This window comes from Monodon monoceros, unplaced genomic scaffold, assembly GCF_005190385.1.
Source record: "Monodon monoceros isolate NGI ecotype Baffin Bay Population unplaced genomic scaffold, NGI_Narwhal_1 Super_Scaffold_18, whole genome shotgun sequence".
Classification (NCBI taxonomy): Eukaryota; Metazoa; Chordata; class Mammalia; order Artiodactyla; family Monodontidae; genus Monodon; species Monodon monoceros.
The window spans coordinates 148,237,598-148,257,282 of record NW_021703774.1 but is presented as its reverse complement, the minus strand read 5'-3'; the positions used below and the strand labels follow the sequence as shown (position 1 = coordinate 148,257,282).

At 42.9% G+C, this 19,685-nt stretch overlaps 1 protein-coding gene across 3 annotated transcripts in view; it reads left to right on the top strand.

Moving 5' to 3' along the window:
• Nucleotides 1-11,593: 11,593 nt before the first annotated feature.
• The window catches only part of NFYC (nuclear transcription factor Y subunit gamma), a 63,372-nt gene continuing 55,280 nt past the window's right edge, over nt 11,594-19,685 (top strand). For 2 of the 3 annotated variants that reach the window (XM_029228326.1, XM_029228324.1), the window contains exon 1: nt 11,594-11,767. The gene's annotated coding sequence lies outside the window, so the exon portion shown is untranslated. Of the gene's footprint in view, nt 11,807-19,685 lie in introns of all 3 variants that reach the window. The other variant, XM_029228323.1, reaches the window with a different exon arrangement.

Genomic DNA, 19,685 nt, shown 5'->3' with positions numbered 1-19,685 from the left:
AAGAGGGAGGGAGGGAGGAGGAGGAGGAGGGAAAGAGGGAGGGAGGGAGGAGGAGGAGGGAGGGAGGAGGAGGAGGGAGGGAGGGAGGGAGGGAGGGAGGGAGGGGGGAGGGCGGGAGGGAGGGAGGAGGAGGGTGGGAGAAGGTGGAGGGAGGAGGTGTGCAGTGCAGAGACGGGGAGGGTGTCAGCAGAGGGAGCATGGACAGAACAGCGAGTCCTAGAGCTGCCTCGTTCCTGCTGGTGTTTCAATGTCAGTCCTTACATGGGAGTTGCAGGAGTTGGTTTCTGTTCCTTGCAGCCCCATGAGCCTGACTACTTGTTATCTTGGAAAGTCTTTGCCCCTCACTGGGCCTCGGTTGGACTAGACCGTCTCTAAGGTCCTCCCCAGATCAATGTTCTCTTTGAACACGACATAGGATGGTGTTTAGACTGTGGGCAGCTGAGTTCAGTATTAGTTACAGCATGCCCATGACATCCTGGGTCCCCAGATAGCTTGGTGGCTGGTTAAAGAGCCTGGAGGAGGATCCAGCACACACCAGCTTTGAACCTCAACCTCCCTCTTCCATTGCATCCTTTGTTGGATCACAGAGGAACTGAGGAACAAGGCCTGGTGTTTCTCCAGCATCTTTTGGCTGTTGGATGCCCTACCTGCCCCCTGAACACTTTCCTGGACCCATGTCAGCATTTCAGAGGATTCCAGTGTCAGGTCTGCTCCAAAGAAAGTGCCACTCCAGGAAGAATTTGAACAAAGAAAGTTTCCTTTTTTGGTGTTAAGGTTTCTTGCCTTCCAGCTGTTTGGCTCTCAGCCTGTGCCCTGCCTTCATCCCTCTAAGCTAACAACTATGTTGATAATAACACTTTCTTACTTTTGTATGGGGCTTTGTACTTTTCAGGACATTTTCATGCTTGCTGTCTTATTTGATACTCACAGAAACCCAGGGAGGATGGGCAAGAAGGAGGGGTAGATGGTAACACCTATCATTTTTCCCATCCCATCCATCCCCTTAAAATGATTTATTTTAAAAGAATTTAGAAAAATTATCCCTCTGCTCTTTTTCAAACAGATGGAAATGTTGAGATTGAGCTTGATTAAGTGATCTGCCCAAGATCACAGAGCAAGTTAATGGCTGACTGGATCTAGGTTTCCAATCATGGATCATACTTAAGTGGGACTGACTTAATACCATCGTGCAAGACGCTACTGGCCGTGGCAAGGGGTCTCTGAGAGAAGTGGTGTTTTTGGCATGGCTGCCCCTTTGAGGACTCCAGGAGTTATCCACAGTCTTACCTCTCCAGGCCCTCAAGAGACTTGACTACCCCCAGTGGCCTGGGTAGCAACAGGAGCTCACAGAAGTGAGCCAGGTTAGACATAAGGATTCAGTAACGGTTCCTCTGGTATTCCTCTGGTATCAGCCAGGATAAATGTCATTAAAAGAGTCAGTTTTCTTATTTTGATTGCAGAGCACTTGGGGGGCGGTAAGACAGGAAACGTTGAGAACCACAGGTCTATCCCTCCATCAGCTCCTCTGAAAAAGAGGATGCAGAAGTCACAGTCCCTGCCCCTCCTCCCTCCCTAAACTCTACTCTGCAGCAGGGGCTCATCCATTTTGGGCCCCCTTGCCAACTGTGCTCCTTGCTGTATTCCCACCCCATCATTCCACAGCCCATCCCTTTCAGTCACAACGTGGAGTCAAGTTATCTTGGGAGGCAGGCAGTTAAGTTCTCCATCACACAGTTCTAATAGTTAGGGAAAGATGAGGAAGCAAAAGGAGTAGGAGGCTTTCTCTGTGCTTTCTCCAGGGTCTCCCTTGCTCCTGTCCCAATGCCCCAGCAGAGAGCTTAATGTTCTGCTCCTTGGCATCACCCAGCTCAACACCTGCAAACAGCACACCTGGGAAATTAATCATGGCAGACAGCTAATGGCCAGGGCAGTGCCATGTCAGTCAGGGTGAAGACAAGAAAACAGAAAACATGCTTGGAATTTCAAACAGAGGTAATTTATTTCAGAGAACTGGTTGGCTTGAGGAAGCAAAAGGGTAAGGTGAGGAAGACTAGAGATTAGTAGCTGCAGGAAGCTTCTACCACCCATAGACCTGGAGGATCAAATGGAAGGGTGTTTACTAGATCCAGAAGTGCACTTGCTGTTGATGCTACTGGAATATTGCTTTTGAAATGGTGCTGCTGGCAGAACTGCCAGAGGTCACTGGAGCCTAGAGCTATCCCTCCAGTACCACTGACACTTTTGGAAACACTGAAGGTCTGAGCTCATAACCACCAGCTGCTGCCAGAGTCTCTAGCGGATGCAGAGAGAAAATGGCTTTGCCTCTCCTCCAGCCATCCCATCTCCAGACAAACAATTTCCCACCTGTACTTCCCATTGGCTGAATCTGACAGGAAGCCAGCTAGCAAGGGGAGTCTGGGAAGTGTACTTTTCAGGGCCTTTCAGGGCCTGGCACTCTTCAGTACAAAGCAGAGCATGGAAAGGCTAGATTAGAGCTCAGAGCAAACAGGCAAATGACCAGCACAAATGTTATTGAAACTTACAACTAATTTTGGCACCTCAAAGGCCATGTGTATTGAACATTAGTTGATTACCTCATTTTTCCATTTCCCCCTTTGTGACAGCCCCTGATTTCCTTTCTACGATCCATGTGTTTCCAGGAAGCTGACTCCATCAGGGAAGAGGAGGGGTGAGCTGGTCAATCTCACTGGCCAGAATGATTGGTTCAGGGTGGTGGTATGAACTCAGCCTGTCTAATCATAGTGAATCTCAGGATTTTCTTCTCAGGAGGAAAGAGTAGCCCGAAGACTAGGAGGCTAATGTTTAGGCCCATATGGAATGCACATGCTGTAGCCACTGCTTAGGAAGCTCTGGCATACTTCATCAGGCTCATGTCCCTTAGGGTGCCTACTATTGGTCACAAAGCAAGGCCAATTTACAAACATCATAGAAGAGAAAGAAAGTTCTAGGAATCAGCCACTCTTCTCATGGTCTCATCCTGGAACAGTGGCTTTAAAATATGTTTTATTGTACCCTCAATAAGAAATAAACTTTACAGTATACATGTAGTTGGATACATAACTGAAACAGAAGTTGCCCAGTAGTTTTCACAGTATTTACCCTTGCTATGTGTAGTTAGTTCAAATTTTCAATTCTATTCCATTCTTTAAAATAAAGCTGGTTGCACACTTCTAAGTGATTTCATGGTCTACTAATAAGCGAGGACCCGCAATTTGAAAAACACTGTCCTAGGCCCACTCCATCATCAATTGCCGCAAAATTTAACTCTTGATTTTAAGCTTCTTAACCTTTATGAACTCTCCTGCTTCCGTATCCATATTCTCTGTCTTCTTTTGCTCTTTTAAGCTTCTTAACCTTTATGAACTCTCCTGCTTCCGTATCCATATTCTCTGTCTTCTTTTGCTCTGAATAAAAGTCTCAGGGTCCCAGCTCCTATCAGAGGTCAAACGCTACCCAATCTGTGCCAAGGACCCCAAAAACTTACTTCTGCAGATCTTTTCTCTCTTTTGCATTGTCAATTTCTGCCCGTCTACTGGAATACCTAGTTTACAAAATTGCTCTAGAGTTTTCCTTCTTAAAACTAAAACAAACCAACAAATAAAAAGCTCCCCTTGACCCCATTTCAATTCCTATTTCCTTAAGTTGAAGGAGAGTATATATGGTTGAATGGGACAGGAAACAGAAGGGTGGCCTAGAGATGAACTCAGTAGAAGGGGTGAGGACCTTGCCAAGAAGTCAAGAAGTGGGCATTCAAGGGAGAAGAAGGCATCATGATTTGTGTAAATGTATAGAAATCAGAAGTGAATTTCGACCCCAGAACTTTCTTCCTTAAACTCCTCTTTTGGCAATCCTCCTGCCTCCCAAATCTTTGCTGCTGGAGCCTAGACTCTGGAGTCATGGAAGCTCAGGTTCAACTCCAGCCCTGAGGTTTCTGAACTGGCTAACTTTGGATAAATTTGGATAATAACTGTAAATGTAATTTACAGTTTCCTCATCTGTAAAATCAGTCTAATAAAATCTATCTCGTTGAGTGGGCTAAGAATTAAATGAGATCAACATAGGTTAGCTCTTATTATTATCAAGGCTTTCCCCAATCATTATGCAAAAGCTTTCTCCCCCACTAATAATCATTACCCTTGCGACCACTTGTTGAGCAATCCCTCTGTGCCAGGCAATATGCTGGGGACCTTACAAACAGGGTTTCCAAGCCAAGAAGGATACCCTGGCACCTTCTCACTGCAGAGTTTTCTCCTTCTGATAACTTAACATTTTTAGAGTGTCTACCATGCACCAGGGAGTGGACTGGCTTACTTTCATTCATTCATTCTACAGATGTTAATTTAACACCTACTATGGTGTCTGGAACTTACTAGATGATGGGGATACCAAGAAGAACATGGCCCTGAACCCTGAAGGGCTCACAATCTAGTTACACAGTAAGTGCTATGTAATGAGGGTATTTTATGAGGTGTTCTTTTCTTCTAGCTTCCTGGTCTAGGCAACCCTATCTTTGGCTCCAGACCCCATGGCTGACTGTTTATGACTCTGTTTTTCTGGCTTGACCTTGGAGCCCTACCTTCAGGACATGCCTTTGGGTTTTTAGCTCCCCATGTGGCCATCAGGATTAAGAGAAAATTTTTGTGTTCCCTGTCTCTCCGTGCCTGGGATCCCCCTCCAAAGGAAAGATACTTAACAGATGTCCAAAAGACAGGTAAATTGCTGGTCTGGCTCTTACCCCAACACACTTTGAACACTTCTCTGTCTTAATTCACTCAGTCTCCTAATTGCTAAATCCAACTGACTTTTTGTCCCTTTGCAGAATCTTTTGCCCCTTTCTGTCTTTTTGGTATCCTATGTTGTTTACTGTTCCTTACGTCTTTTAACTCTACAGCTCAGAGGGGTCAAGTAATCTGTTCAGTTTATAAGAAGTAGAGTTGAGACTTGAACCTAGGTCGGGCTGACTCCAAAGCAGACGCAATAGCCAATATTCCACACTGTCTTCCCAAGCAGATCAACAGTGTGGTCTGTATTGTCCAATATGTAGTCATTAACTACATATAGTTATTCAATTTTAAATTAAAATCAAATGAGGAAAAAAATTCAGTTGCTCAGTTGTATTAGCTGTCTTCAAGTGCTAAATAACCACATGTGGCTGGTGATTACTATATTTAACAGCACAAATATAAGACAACTCCATTATTGCAGGAAGTTCTGTTGGATAGGGTTGGTTTAGATGAAGTGTAGGAGAGCATTGGGTTAGATAGTGTTCTGTCCTCAGACCCCTTCCCTTTCCGCTTTCCCCCCTTATTTATTCTCAGAGGTTGGTCTACCCAACTCTCTGCTCCCACTTTTCTATCCCTATGCGCTGCCACACCTTCATTCACAGGCTCACAGTGGCTACAGCCATGTGTATACATGATCCTGTACCTCATAATGAAGTTGATTGGTTCAGGGGCAAACTTCCGGCTAAAGTTAATCCAAGGAACAGCTCTCTCTCCCAGGAATTTGAAATTGAGCCCCAAAATCTAGTCACCTGACTGATCTCTTTAATGTAGGCAACGTGGGATCTAGGGATGACCACATTTTCTTTGATTTGGATTGGGAAAACTGGTCTTTAGGGAGGTAAAGAAATGACAAAAACAGTTACACATATTGGAGAGAGCTGGATCTCAGAGCCCAAAGGCTGTCTGGGCACTGTGTCCTTCTCTTTCTCTGAGCTCTGCCTTCCTCTGTGATGCCTTCATGCTCAGGCAGGCTCTGTCCATAAAGCAGAAATGATAGCCACCCACAGATCTTTATGGCTCAAGACCTACAGAAGAAAAGTCCTGTCTCTCCTATATTTCACATCTTTAGGAAGGCCTTGCTTAGCTTAGTTTAGGTCATGTGCCCATCTGTTCAGAAACCGTGATCTGTCTAAGCAAGGGCTCCTGGAAAACAAAGCCTGAAAAAGGGGTTAAGTGCTAAAGCTTTATATGGGATGCACAGTCCTAGGGCAGTGAGGATAAGGGGATAGGGGAAGCACGAAAAGGTGGCAAGCAATGCAAGGAAATGTTTGCTGCTATTTCTTTACGATGAGCTGTGAAGAGACACATCTAGTCTCTGGACAGGTCTACCCACTTGGCCATACAGAATGCCTACAGACGGGTTGTATAGAGAAACTATACCGTGAAACAGTGCATCAGAGGAAGGAAGGGAGAGTGGATTGTTCCCCCATTAATCATAGTTGACCCCATGGGCAGTTAGATCTCCTGTGCTTCTAGGTTGCTTCATTGACCCCTTCAGCAGCTCCTTAGGAAGCCAGATCTCATGCTCTGTGAGGTGGTGTGTCCTCAGGGTCTGGAAACTGCAGGAGAAGCCAGAGAATCCATATTCGCAACTAGTCGGCCTCAGGAAGTGGAACTGAGAGGACTCACTCAGAGCTGGTCAGCCACGTCTGTGGCTGAGGTGGAACAAGCAGCTGATGGTCTGGGAGCCAAATGATGCAGAGAGACTCTGAGGAGGCACTGGGCCAAGATGTGGGGATCATTATGATTGGTCAGACTGGGTCATAGGCTTACCCCTATGGCTGATGGGGTGGAGAGGAGGTATTACGATCTCATCCTCCTTCCCCTCATGTCAGTTCAGATCCTCAGAAAACAGACACCTAGACAGGGTTAAATGCAAGAAATGTATCATGGAAAACACCCGTGAGGGAAAATGGGGGCAAGACCTAAAAGAGACCGGGAGAGGACCATCTGACAGTGAGACAGGTCTGACCCTAAGTGAAGAAGAAAGAAGGCGAGAGTTCTAGGTGGAAGCACCTTAGACTGCCGTGCAGCTCCAAGGAAAGGTTGTGAGGTCACTGAGGAGTCCTTGAGCCAAAGCTGTCCATCAGAAGAGTGTCACTTACCCCAGGAAGAAGTCTGTCCAAAATTCTCTGCTGTGCTCAGTCATCGGCCAGGAATAGCTTGTGGGAAGTGAGGCCTGGGGGTGAAGGGCAATGGACTTCAGAGCTCAGCAGCTGGGCTGCAAGTAGAGTGCCATTACCATTGGAAAGGGCAAGGGTGTTGAGCAGGCAAGACAACAAGTGTCCATCCTAGACCTTACAATGTCCCACTCGACATGCTCTAGAGAAGTCCAGAAGTCTTCATCTGGACACTACCATCCTCCCATGTGGGAAACCTGGGGGTCATACTACACACCTTCATTTCTCTTGATCCCCACCCCGACAGCAGCTGACCAACAGTCCAGTCCTTCCAGTCCTACGCTGGCAATATCACCGCTGCATTTGTGTTTTCCTCCCTCCATTCTCACTGCTACATATGTGCTCAGGCTCTTGTTACATCTTGTCTGGTATGTTGTGGAAGTCTCTAACTGGTCATTCTGCAACCCTATTCCATCCTGTTATCTCTGCCAGATAGTCTTTAAACACAGTTTTGACCATGTCACTCCCCTCTGTAAACACTTCTATCACTGGGAATGTAAAACAGTACAGCTGCTGTGGAAAACAGTATAGTGGCTCCTCAAAAATTAAACATAGAATTACCATACGATCCAGCAATTTCACTTTGGGGTATGTATCCCAAAGAATTGAAAGCAGGAACTCAAACAGATATTTGTACACCAATGTTCATAGCAGCATTATTCACAATAGTCAAAAGATGGAAACAACCCAAATGTCCATTGATGGATGAATGTATAAGCAAAATGTGCTATATACGCACAAAGGAATACTATATTCAGCCATAAATACAAATGAAAGTTTGGTACGTGCTATGACATGGATGAACCTTGAACACATTATGCTAAGTAAAATATACCAGATATAAAAGGACCAATATTGTATAATTCCACTTATATGATATACTTAGAATAGTCAAATTCAAAGGGAGAAAGTAGAACAGTGGTTCCAAGGAGCTGGGGGAGGGGAGGATGGGGAGTTATTGTTTAATGGGCACAGCGTTTCAGTATCGGATGACGAAAATATTCTAGAGACAAATAGTGGTGATGGTTGCACAACGATGTGAAAGTACTTAATGCCTATGAACTGTACTCTTAAAAGTGATTAAAATGGTAAAACAGGGCTTCCCTGGTGGCGCAGTGGTTGAGAGTCCGCCTGCCGATGCAGGGGACACGGGTTCGTGCCCTGGTCCGGGAAGATCCCACATGCCGTGGAGCGGCTGGGCCCGTGAGCCATGGCCGCTGAGCCTGCGCATCCGGAGCCTGTGCTCCACAACGGGAGAGGCCACAACAGTGAGAGGCCCGCGTACCGCAAAAAAAAAAAAAAGGTAAAACAAAATAAAAACAAAAAAAACTTCCACCACTAACTCTCCTTACCAGAAAATAAAACCCAAGAGCCTTAATCTGACCACAATGTATTTTTCCAGATGATTTTTCTTCCTTATCCTCTTATTCTATATTTCCTCCATCAATTCCCTGCTTCCTATATTTGCTCTAGTGGTCACCTACACATGGCATGCTCTTCCCCTAATTCTACTCATTTTTTAAATGTCACATCCTCACAAATCTTTCCTGAACTCTTCCCACTATTTCATACTAAATGGAAGAAATTTCTCCCTTTTTGAACTCCCACAGCATGTGAATTATATCTTTCTTTAGCACTTACCGCTCTTCTTTGAGATCAAAGAAGGCACACAATGAGATAGAGGGGTGTAGCTTAAGGTAGTCCAGCTGGTTGTCTAGACAGGTTCCTCTACAGTTCCAAAACTTTAAGGAATTTACCATCATCCCAGAACTGGTCTTCAGCCTTGCAAACTCAGAAGCCTGATTTTAATAGTAAGCACAGAATGGAACCATCTCCCAGGGGGACTCTTGTATTCTCTAAGTCCACAAAAACTGATAGTTACATAAACCAGAATCCAATAGATTAATTTACAATGAAAAATGCAATTATCAAAAAAACTTGGATCCTCTAGGTGACAGATCGCTAAATTCTGTCCCTACAGGAAATACATTTGCTGGGTGAGCGTAGAATCACACCAGGGAAAAACATTGATCTTAAGAAGCATTTCTTAGCTGAAGCAGCCTGAGATATTCTCACCCACTATAGGGATGACACAGACAAGGAAATGTTAATGCCCAGGTTGGCCTGAGACAGGGCTCAGAGGGACAATGCTAATGCTTGCCTCTGTGACTGGGTTGTTTTTGAGTTGTCATGGCTGATTAAGCCCGTCGGTTCACAGAATCTCTCTCCAAATAGGACACAGAATGATTGGTTGACAAGATTGATTAGGCTTCTGTTTATTAAATTACAATCACATCTGCCTTGAGATTCCTTTCATATGAACTGGATCAGAGTCTGGTTTGTTTTTTGATCATGCTTGTAGCTAAGCTCTTGGCTTACCCCTACAGATAGCTAATTTCAGAACTGTATTTGCCAGTTTAGGCCAGCTAAGTTATGTTGCAGTAACAAACAACTAAAACAATCTCGGTGGTTTATAGCAAAGGTTTATTTCTTACTCACATTACATGTCTTGTGCGTCAGCTGTGGCTCTGCACATCTTCATTCTGGGACCAAAGCTAGAAAAGCAGCTCTATTTGGAACATGATCCTCTCAGGGCTGAGGAAAAATATGGTGGAACCATGAGATGGCCCATACATTTCTGCTCAGAACTGGATCAAGCTATTTCTACTCACATTTCACTGACCAAAACAAAGCCTAGCTTGATGGCATTAGGGTGAGAAGTATAACCTCCTAGGGACAGGCCAGATGGGGAGGGTTTTAGAAAAGGAAGGGCAGAGAATATTGACAACCACAGTCTACAGCAAGGACTAATATTCAGCCTGTATGTACTAGTGTGACTGATACCAGTTATAATACCGACTACTAAAATACTGAAATACTTTGGTACTAGCTGCTGTTCCAACTCTCCTGACAACTCCCCTCCCCTGGGACCTACTCTTTAAAAACTAGCAACTGAAGGGTTAACACCTAGTACAGAGGGATATCTCTTGGACCCTTCCTGGAATTCACATCTGGTAGATCAGTGCTTGAGCAGTACCAGTTGTTAAAATATGTTTACTACCACCATTAGCTAATTTCTTCTACTATGTAAATTTTTATTAGTTTAATTCTGAGGGCAACCTGATTTCCACGCTCCCAGAGGGAAACTGACTGCAGCCCCTATATACTGTCAATACTTAATTATAAGAATAACTAATAATACTAATTTGTGCTGCTTCCTGCACAGTTTTCTTCTCTTTCACAAGCATAGTATATGCAATAATCGCTCAATAAACATTTGTAGAAAGACTTAGCTAGCTTTTTCCCATTAGCTAAGCTTATCTATCTCAACATACTATTTCTTGAGTCTGTTTTTAATTTTTTACGCCATTTCTCAGGTCTGAAAAATCATTATCACTAACTTCTTTATAACACTTTTGCAATTTACAAAGCACTCTCCCTTATACTATTTCATTCAATCTCCCCAACACTCCCAGGAGGTAGGAATTAGATCATTTTACAGATGAAGAAATCGAGACTCAGTGAAGTCAGGTGTCTTATAACTAGTTAGGTTTTGTTCATTCATTCATCAAATATTCATTGAATGCCTGAAGTGAGATTTATTAAAGTTGGAGTTGAAAACAATTTTCCTGAGTTCAAGTCAAGGGTTTATTCCACTATTCTCAACTACTTTATCACCAGGGTCATAAACTCAAAGGAAGGAAATAATAATAGTGTTATTGATTTTATTGTTGAGGACCCCTGCAACCCAAGTCTCAGAAAGGCTGTAAGGTCATTTGTAAAGTTCAAGGTAACCACCAGCAGGAGCAGTCTCACTTCTCTTTGTGCCTGCAACCTAATGCAAACTGTCTCACTGTAGCTAATTCTACTCAATACATATTTGATGCATTTATCTACAGGTTTGGGGGCTATTTAAACTGAGTTTCAACACTTACTAGCTGCGGAGCCTTGATCAATTTAACCTTTTTTGCGCTTCAGTTTTATCACCAGTGAAATAAAAATAATGCTGATGCCTTCGACCAAGTAGTTGTGGAGATTAAAGCAGCAAAGTATGAAAAAGATATAATGTTCATTGTAGTTTAGTTTCCAATTGTTTTTTAAAAAGTTTTAAACTGCATTCAAGTGAGAAAAGCAGTGTCCATGTCGACGTAAGGTAACAAGTGACCACTATTGTGAAGTGCTGCTCTTTATTTTGGAGTGTATCATTTTAGTTTTGGTGTTACATCCCTTCTTTTACGGTACTGGTAGCTATCATTAAAGGCGCACTTAATTTGGCATTCCCACGTCGCCCTCCAGCCCCCAGCTCTGCTTCCTCCCAAATGAAAAAAAACAACTCACAAAAACTTTATTCCCCTAAAAATCAAAAGCTTACGCACCAAAGCAGAGACCCACAAACACGGAACGCTCCACGGAGGTCACTACTAAACGCCTCCGGATCCCCCGAAGGGGGCGGGGTCAGAAGGTTCTCGCCTCTCATTCCGCCTCACCAAGTCATCGCCCCTTCTCAAATCTCGCGAGACTTCAGGCAACTAAGCTTCTGCGCAATAACAACACTGGGAGTCGAAGCGCCGAGGGGAAGGGGGAGGGGGAGGTGAGGGGGAGGGGGAAACGGTGCAAACGGCGTGGCCGCCATCTTGTTTGTACCCCCGCTTCGCGCGCGCTCCGTTCTCCCTGACGCACGCGTCCCCCTCCCCTCCGCCGTGCCCAGGTCTCTGCACTGCCCGACTCCGCAGGAGCGCGGGGGCGGCTCCTGCTCTTCCTTGGACTTCTAAGCAGAGGCGTGTGAGTGTGCGGGAGCGTCCGCGGGAGGAAGGGGGAGAGGTGAGCGGCGGCGGCGGGGGGAGGGGCGGCGCTTCCCGCCTTCGGCGGAGACCTCACTTCCCTCGCGCGGCTGCTACTGTAGTTCGGTGCGGCCTGCCCGCCGCCATGTTGTGTTCTCGCCGTGCCCGCCGCTGTCGCCGCCGCTGCCGCCGCCGCTGCGCTCGTGGGGTCCGTACGCCTTGTCGGCCCGACCCGCGGGCTTTCTCCCATTGGCGGAAGGCGACGGCGGGGGGGCTCGCTCGTGATTGGTCGGTGGCGGGGAGGCCGAGGACCTGGCACGTTATTGGTCGCGCTGGCTCTGGCCTAGGGGGTGATGAAGGAATCGGAGGCTGTAGGGATGCGCGCGTCTGGGGCTCTCTGGCTGCAGGGTGATGACCCCCTACGGCGCAGGCGTGGGGTGGAGGTTGGGGGCGAGCCTAGAGGCCTTAAAGGGGAGGAGTGGGAGATGGTCTGGCCAGTACTTCGCGGGTAGCCTGTGCATGGCCGGGAGTGGGAGGCACTCCAAATTCCAGAGGTACCCTCCATGGACGTGCATGGCCCGGGATAGGGGCGTGCAAGCGCCAAGGGTGCCAGGTTTGGAAACACTGAAACCCGAGTTTCAGGTTGAGAGGATCTTCGAGATCCAGGGGTGCTAGACTTGGAGTGTAACACAGGGAATGACCCTGATGTCCACGGGTGCCAGGTCTGAGGGCATGGTATAGGAGGAGAGGGCATCAGGGCCCTAGAGACATACCCGACGAACAATAGGATCAGATCCGGAATTTTGCTAGGGAGTCCCAGTTTTGAAACACTGAGGTTTTGGTGGAGCCCTGGAGTCCGTAGTTACCAGATCTGGGCAGTGGTGTGAGGAACAAATAAACAGACCCAGACTGAGAGAGGGTTTCTATGGGATAGGTGTGCATGGTCTTAATAACTGAATGCCGAGCTTAGGAGGCACAGCATTAAGTAGTGACAGATCTATAGGAGTGAAAAAGCAGAAGCATTTTTGGAATTTTATGATTTGGGGATTATATTAAGAGAGTAGTTATAGATTATCGGGTCTCAGGACCATGCTGCTAGTTTTGAGATGTTCTACATGAAGTTTTACTGTTCTAGGAAAGATACAGTTCAGGGCTGAGTTTCCAAGTTTCCAAAGCTGCTCTTTTTAGCACATATCAGATACTTGGCAATTATTTGTTTGAAAGGATATTGTTAGGTTCCTCTTCAGTGGAAGAGCGCTTGACAGAGATCCTGGATCTTGGCTCATTTATTTCCTTCTATATATGACTAAAAAATACACCCACCTTCATACACACCTTTTTTTTTTTTTTAAATAAGCAGCTGGGAACAAAAATAAGCTCGTGCATAGCTTCTTGCATCTTGTCTTAAGTTAGAGGACTTGTCAACTCTCTGTGGTTCATATTTCAGAAAGCTTTTGTTCTAATTGAGAGTTGTTAGAGTCAGCTTATTGGGGGTACCTTACTTTTCCATTGAATTGTGGTAACTTGGATTGTTCTACATTTGCTCCTCCCAAGGTTTGGGGATCATGGAAAAACATTTGTTAAACCTCTGTGTTTTCCTAATTTGTTTTTCCTTGTCTGTCTTAGGTGGTTCTTTCAGCTTTAGATAGATGTTACACTTCAGTTTTTATACCATTTTCAAGAAACTCCTGTGATTTTCACATTTCTCAGTTTTATGTGAATGCAACTGAATTTTCAAGAGAAAAGGGGAAAGTGGTAGAGGAAGGGAATTGACATTTTGGAGCACATTTAACACATTTCCTGTTAGGTAGGCATTATCATCCCCATGTTGCAGATGAGAAAATTGAAGATCAGAGAGGTTAAGTAGCTTGTCCAGTGTCACTCAGTGGTTGAGCTGGGATTCAAATCCAAGTTGCCTGATGTCAAAGCTTGTAGTTTTATCTACTATGTCATACTACTCAACATAAGCCTGACTTGTCAAACTCCCAGGTAGTTTTATATTTCACAGTGGATCATCTTTCTTTGACTTCTGGGTGTTAGGAGTGTATTGAGTGGGGAATTTGAGTAAGAATTTGTATTTATTTGAATAATTACAAAAAGAATTTTTGTACTGTTCAAACCACAGAATGGTAACCATATAGATTATAATTTTTTCAACTAGGTATTTAAATTGTATCCCTTGGTTTCTATTGTGAAGGGAGGGATTTACAAAGTAAACTGCTGGAGTTTTTCTGAACCCAGGTAGATAATGGGGAAAATATGTACAGAAAGCTTAAGAATCTGCATCCTTTAAAACCAGGCTTCAGAATGTTGCTGACATAGTCTTTCTATATATGGAAATGATTAATGCCAAGCAGTGAGGAACTACCAAGTGCATAGTGTAAAGAGCTCACTGGGGAGCTTTTTCAAACATCACCAGTTCTTTAGGATGTTTGTCCCCAAATACTGGGACCTATCTAAAAACCTAGTACCTTCTTCAAACTGTGGGGGTGATCCTAGGATATGCTTATCCTCAATGATGTGTAAAATTAAAACTGGTTACAACAAAATATTTGCAATTCCAGTTTTGCATGGAAACTTTTAAACAATTCAGGTTTCAAGGGGAGACCAGTGAATTGGAAGTCTTAACTCCTTTGTGTCTTGATATGATTAGGTGAGGGTCTCCTCCCTCATGTTTGCAATTACATTGCAGTGTGGAAGATAGAGTCAAAAGTATGAGGGAAAACAGGGCTTGCTGTACATTTTGTACATTGGTCATCTCAGCTTCATTTGGCTTAGTCATTAAGTTAATCAAATATGAAGACTGTTATGGCATCCATAACTTAGTTTCTGTTTTAGCAAATCTGGTCGAGGTTATAAAAACAAGTGTATACATATAAATATCTTTTTTATTCAGCAAGCATTTCTTGGCGGTAGTTCTTCAGCACCAGTGACACTTTCATTCTACGTTAGCCCATGTACATTCTGCATTAACCCAGGGCCAATTGCTGGGCCTTGTTATTGATATAATTTGGAACTGACCACCCTAGAAATCTTGAACTCCCAGGAGGTCTGAGTAGATCTGAGTTTATACTAAAACCTTGTGAACATCAGCTTTGTCTTCTAAGCAGAAATCATACTAATGCTTTGTACTTTACAGACTGTGTCTATGTCATCTTATTTAATCCTTATAACAAATAATTGTTACTTCATTTGCTTACACATTTTCCATTTGGGCAAAACTGATTCATGGCACTAGAAAAGATTCAATGTTCCTTATCTCCACTTACAGAGAAGGCAGAGTGAAATGTGGGGCCATGGTAGGTGTCTTTTTGAGGCAGTTTTGAAATTCCCCTCTCTAACTTCTTAGTTCAGAGGTACTGAGCCACTAAAGATATATGAATAAAATTCAGGAATGTCATAGTTACTGCCTTTTATTGAGTGCTTACATTGAACCAGCAAGGGTATAAATATATATATTATCCTCACACAGTATGAGATAGGTACTATTACCACCCTCATTTTTACATATAAGGAAACTGAGGAGTTGAGTAATTTGCTCAAGGTCACATAGTCAGTGGCAGAGCCGAGATTCAAACATAAGTCTGTAACTCTTAATTCTTACACAATTTGTGAAGCCCTTACTCTTAAACAGTGTTTTCTCTTTTTTTAAAAAAAATTTTTATTTATTTATTTGGCTGCATTGGGTCTTAGTTGCGGCACACAGGATATTCATTGGGGCATACAGGATCTTTCGTTGCGGTTGCGAGGGCTCTCTAGTTGTGGGCTCTAGAGGCTGTGGGCTTAGCTGCCCCGCAGCATGCGGGATCTTAGTTCCCTGACTAGGGATCAAACCTGCATCCCTAGAAGAAGAAGGCGGATTCTTAACCACTGGACCACAGGGAAGTCCCTTAAACAGTGTTCTCTTAACACCGTAGAATATGATGAGAAAAAGAAAAACTCTTACATCTTAGCTCGGGAAGTGACCTTTGGTTCTTTCAGGCATACCCTTTGTACTGAGGCCCTGAAGAGTGTGATGACCTTGATAAGGTCATTTCTATGTAAGAGCACAGCCAAGTGTATGCCAGATTACTGGATTCCCAGGCTAGTGCTCATTCCACTGGACAGCATTTCCTCTCCTGTTGGAAGCATTGACTTGACGGCAGAGATGACTCTAAGGCACCTTTTGTATTTTGACAAGTTTGCCTCATTCACTGGAGGGAGAATAGCAGAGGACATTATTAAGGTCACAAATGACCTCCTTGAGGTTCATTCCAGCCTCAGGCATACAACCTAAGAAGAACATTCCTTAGCCAGCAAGTTGTTCTTTTCCATTCTATTCCTTGTGCTCACAGCAAACTGATTGTGAGTTATCTGATGTCTTACAGTCTCTCTTTTCATTTTGTTTATTCAGTTTTGCATGCGTGCACTGTGACTAGTTAGGAGGGCTACAAGGTCATTTTAGTATTTTCCCACAGAGACTCAAAGCACCTAACATAATATTAGTAGATTAATTGTAGGAGGAAATGGATTTGAAATACTTTGGCCAAAAAGTGCCTTTGGGAGGGGCTAGTGTAGCTGCTGACCTTGGAGTCCGACCTGGGAAAGAATTCTGTCTCTGTAAGGTGTTTACCCTCCGTGGGGGGGGGCGGGGGGGTCAGATTCTTAACCTGTCTGAGCCTTAGTTTCTTCCTTTGTAAAGTAATGGTTAATAATACCTATCTTATAGAGTACTTACTGAAAAATGAATACAGTAGCATATGGTAGGTGCCTGTCACTGAATGGACCTTAATAAGTGAGAGAACACATCACTTTCTTTTGAGAATAGCATAAAATCTGCCTGACAGCCAATTAGAGCTTCCTTGATGAGGAGGCTTTGTAATTATCTGCTCTGTTATGTACAGTAAGATTTCTACATGGCGGGGGTGGGTGGGGAGCCACTTGACATGAAAGAAGTAGTCTAATTTAGTTGTACTGTTGTGGTTTAGGAGCTGATTTCTAGTGGACCGCTGTGAGGTCAGTATTACTTATGAATCCGCAAAGTCGTAGGATCATTTGTTTCAGGGTTAGGTTGTTTCCTGATCCCCTCTGTTAATCCCCAGGTGCTGAATGGTAGTGATTCTGATGAGAAGAAAAAGTCTTCATATTTGCAATGATTATTCATTGAGCAATGGTAATTGAAATCAGGACAACCGGTTTTATCATTTTGTCCGGGAAGGGACTTGCAGTATAGTCATTTGAAATTTTTTCTAGTTGTAGAAATAGTAAGTTGAAGTAGGACTGTAAGTTTGATTTGTAGTCACCTGGATAACATTTTCTTTGAAGTAAGCAGAAAGACAACATTGTGGAATGGTTCAGGAAAAAAATCTCCCTGCCTGCAGAAATTTTTGCCAGGTTGCAAAATTTGCTGCATCCTTCCCACACCTCTCCATGTTTTAGCAGTGATGTACCTGATAGCAATGAGGTAACCTCTTTACTCATTTTCAGCATGGGAGTTATACTTTCCATTTTGTTTTAAGTTCTTACTTGTCTGCAGGTAGCGTTTAAATCCATTATACTTTCTTTTATACAGTGAGAGCTTTCTGATGGATAAACTTAAGGTGCAGTTTTTAGAGAGAGGGACTAGTCTAACCTTTGCATTTGAATGTTTCCAGTAGAATAGGTTTAAATTAAAGGTTCAAATCTTCATGTTCAAGGTATATAAGGTGTCCTATTTAAATGAACACCCTCATTTAAAATCAACAGTGTATTGTTATAAATCAGATTCAAGAATTATTCTTAAACGCATTCATGAATATGAGCTAAAATAGTGATCTTGAGCAGTGCTTCAGTAAATGCTTCAGTGACTCATAGGAAATGATATTGGAGCATAGAATATTTTATATCTTATCATTGGCTTAAATTTGTTAGAGTTACTGAAGGTTTTCAAAATCCCCTAATTACTGTTAACTCTGTCCTCAGGAGCTGCAAGTTTTCCATTATCTATATGAAGTGAGATTCTTTGCCCAGTGTTAAGAAAACATATCCCCTCACCAGTGGCATGATCTGTCCATTTAAAAGAGAAAAAAGAAAGTACATGCAATCTGTACAGTTGAACATTTTTGTCATTTTTAACTGTCAAAAACTATTATTGTACCCTGAAGGTAAGTAGCTTAGACTTTGCTCATTATCAAATGACAAAGTTGGGGCCTTTTTAAGAAGCAAAACATACTCGGTTGGCAGTTACTTGAGAGGCAGAGGATTGCTATTTATGGTGATAGTTAATGTCATTTTCATTAAAAAGGGAAATGCCATAATGTGTGTAAAACTCCAACCATTTTTGAAGAATAAACTGACTATTCTGACTAGAATAGACTTGCCTGTGGTCTTCCTTTCATTCCACTAAAATTTGTAAGTGGCTTAGAGCAGCATTTCCCAAGCTGTTCCATTGAACATTAGTTCTTATACAATGCTAGTAAGTGTCCTCTGGGGATGAAAAAAGGATCCTTGACAAAGTAATGGGCAATGTGAAATGCATTTCTTTTCTGCAGAGTTAGTATTGAGAACGTTTGTGCTCGTATACCTTAACAACCCTTCAAGAGAAAGGATACATTATGCAGTGTTTCTCGAACTTATTTGGCCATGGAACCCTGTTTGTGAGAACACCTAATAAGCATTTCATGTTATGACTGGTGTGGAGTGGAGCCCAGTTGAGTAATTCTGGTGTAGAGAGTTTATGAATAAAAAAATGACTCCTTTTGTATAGGATTCATAGTTTGGCCAATAGTGGGAAGGGACTTTCCTGGGAACATATATGTTTCCAAACTAACATAGACTCTTAGGGATGAATGTGATTTCAGAGGCCATCTAGGCCCATTGCCAATAACAGTAATACTAGTAGCAGCCTCCATATTTTGGAGCATTTGCTGTTCATCAGCCACTGTGTTGTCCTTCTACACGCATCATTAACTACTGGTCTCTCTAGAGTAGTTTACCATCCATTGGTCTTCATTTATGCTTTGGAGAATATAATTTATTTTTAAAAAACAAATAATTCAGAATTTATAATCCACTTATGGTCTCATATATTAGTTTACTTTATTCGTTTATTTATTGAGCAGCCATTTACTGAGCAGCAGCATCATGTTCCTTATTCTAACGATGTTATCGTTGCTCAAAATGTTTCTGGGACTTCTTTGGGGATTATCTTCAGAACATCTGTCAGATACTTTAAGATATGTGTCGACATACCTTTTTTTAAACCTTGAAGGTGATTTTGATTTGCTAAATAGCTAATAGTTGTTCAGAACCAAGTCAGGTGAAAGATACGGGTCAGAAGTTACAATCCGGCAGCCCTCAGTTTTCTTTGATCTGCTTATACGTTTTTAAAAAAATTGAAACAAAATTGAAAATGGAAAGATTTAACATTAAACAATCTGATTTCCTTTTTCTTTTTTTTTTTTTTTTTAAAACCAGACAAAATGATACTATTTATGAAGCCATTGCAAGGGTTCTGGAAGACATAATGAGGGTAGTGGCACAAGGAATGGGCATAATGGATGTTCTCTGTAATGCTATTTACAATATTTTAAAATTGAAGACATTGAAATTATTCAGTAATATGGAACTGATTAAAAAATTATATCTATTCAGTGGAATATCATTCAGTTATTATAAATGATACAGGTCTGTATTTGATAGGGAAAATTATTCACATTATTTAAGTGAGACAAGATTACAAAACAGTTTGTATAGTATTTGTATGGTATTATCTAATATTGGGGGGACTAACTCAACCTCACATCTCATTTACATGAGAAAAACTTCTAAAAGTATAACCCAAAATACTAATGCTGCTTGATTCTGGCTGCTTGGATTAAAGGTGTTCTTAAAAAAAATACCCCAATCCCACTAACTTATAACAACATAAGTGCAAAACAAACTGCTATATACATCCATCT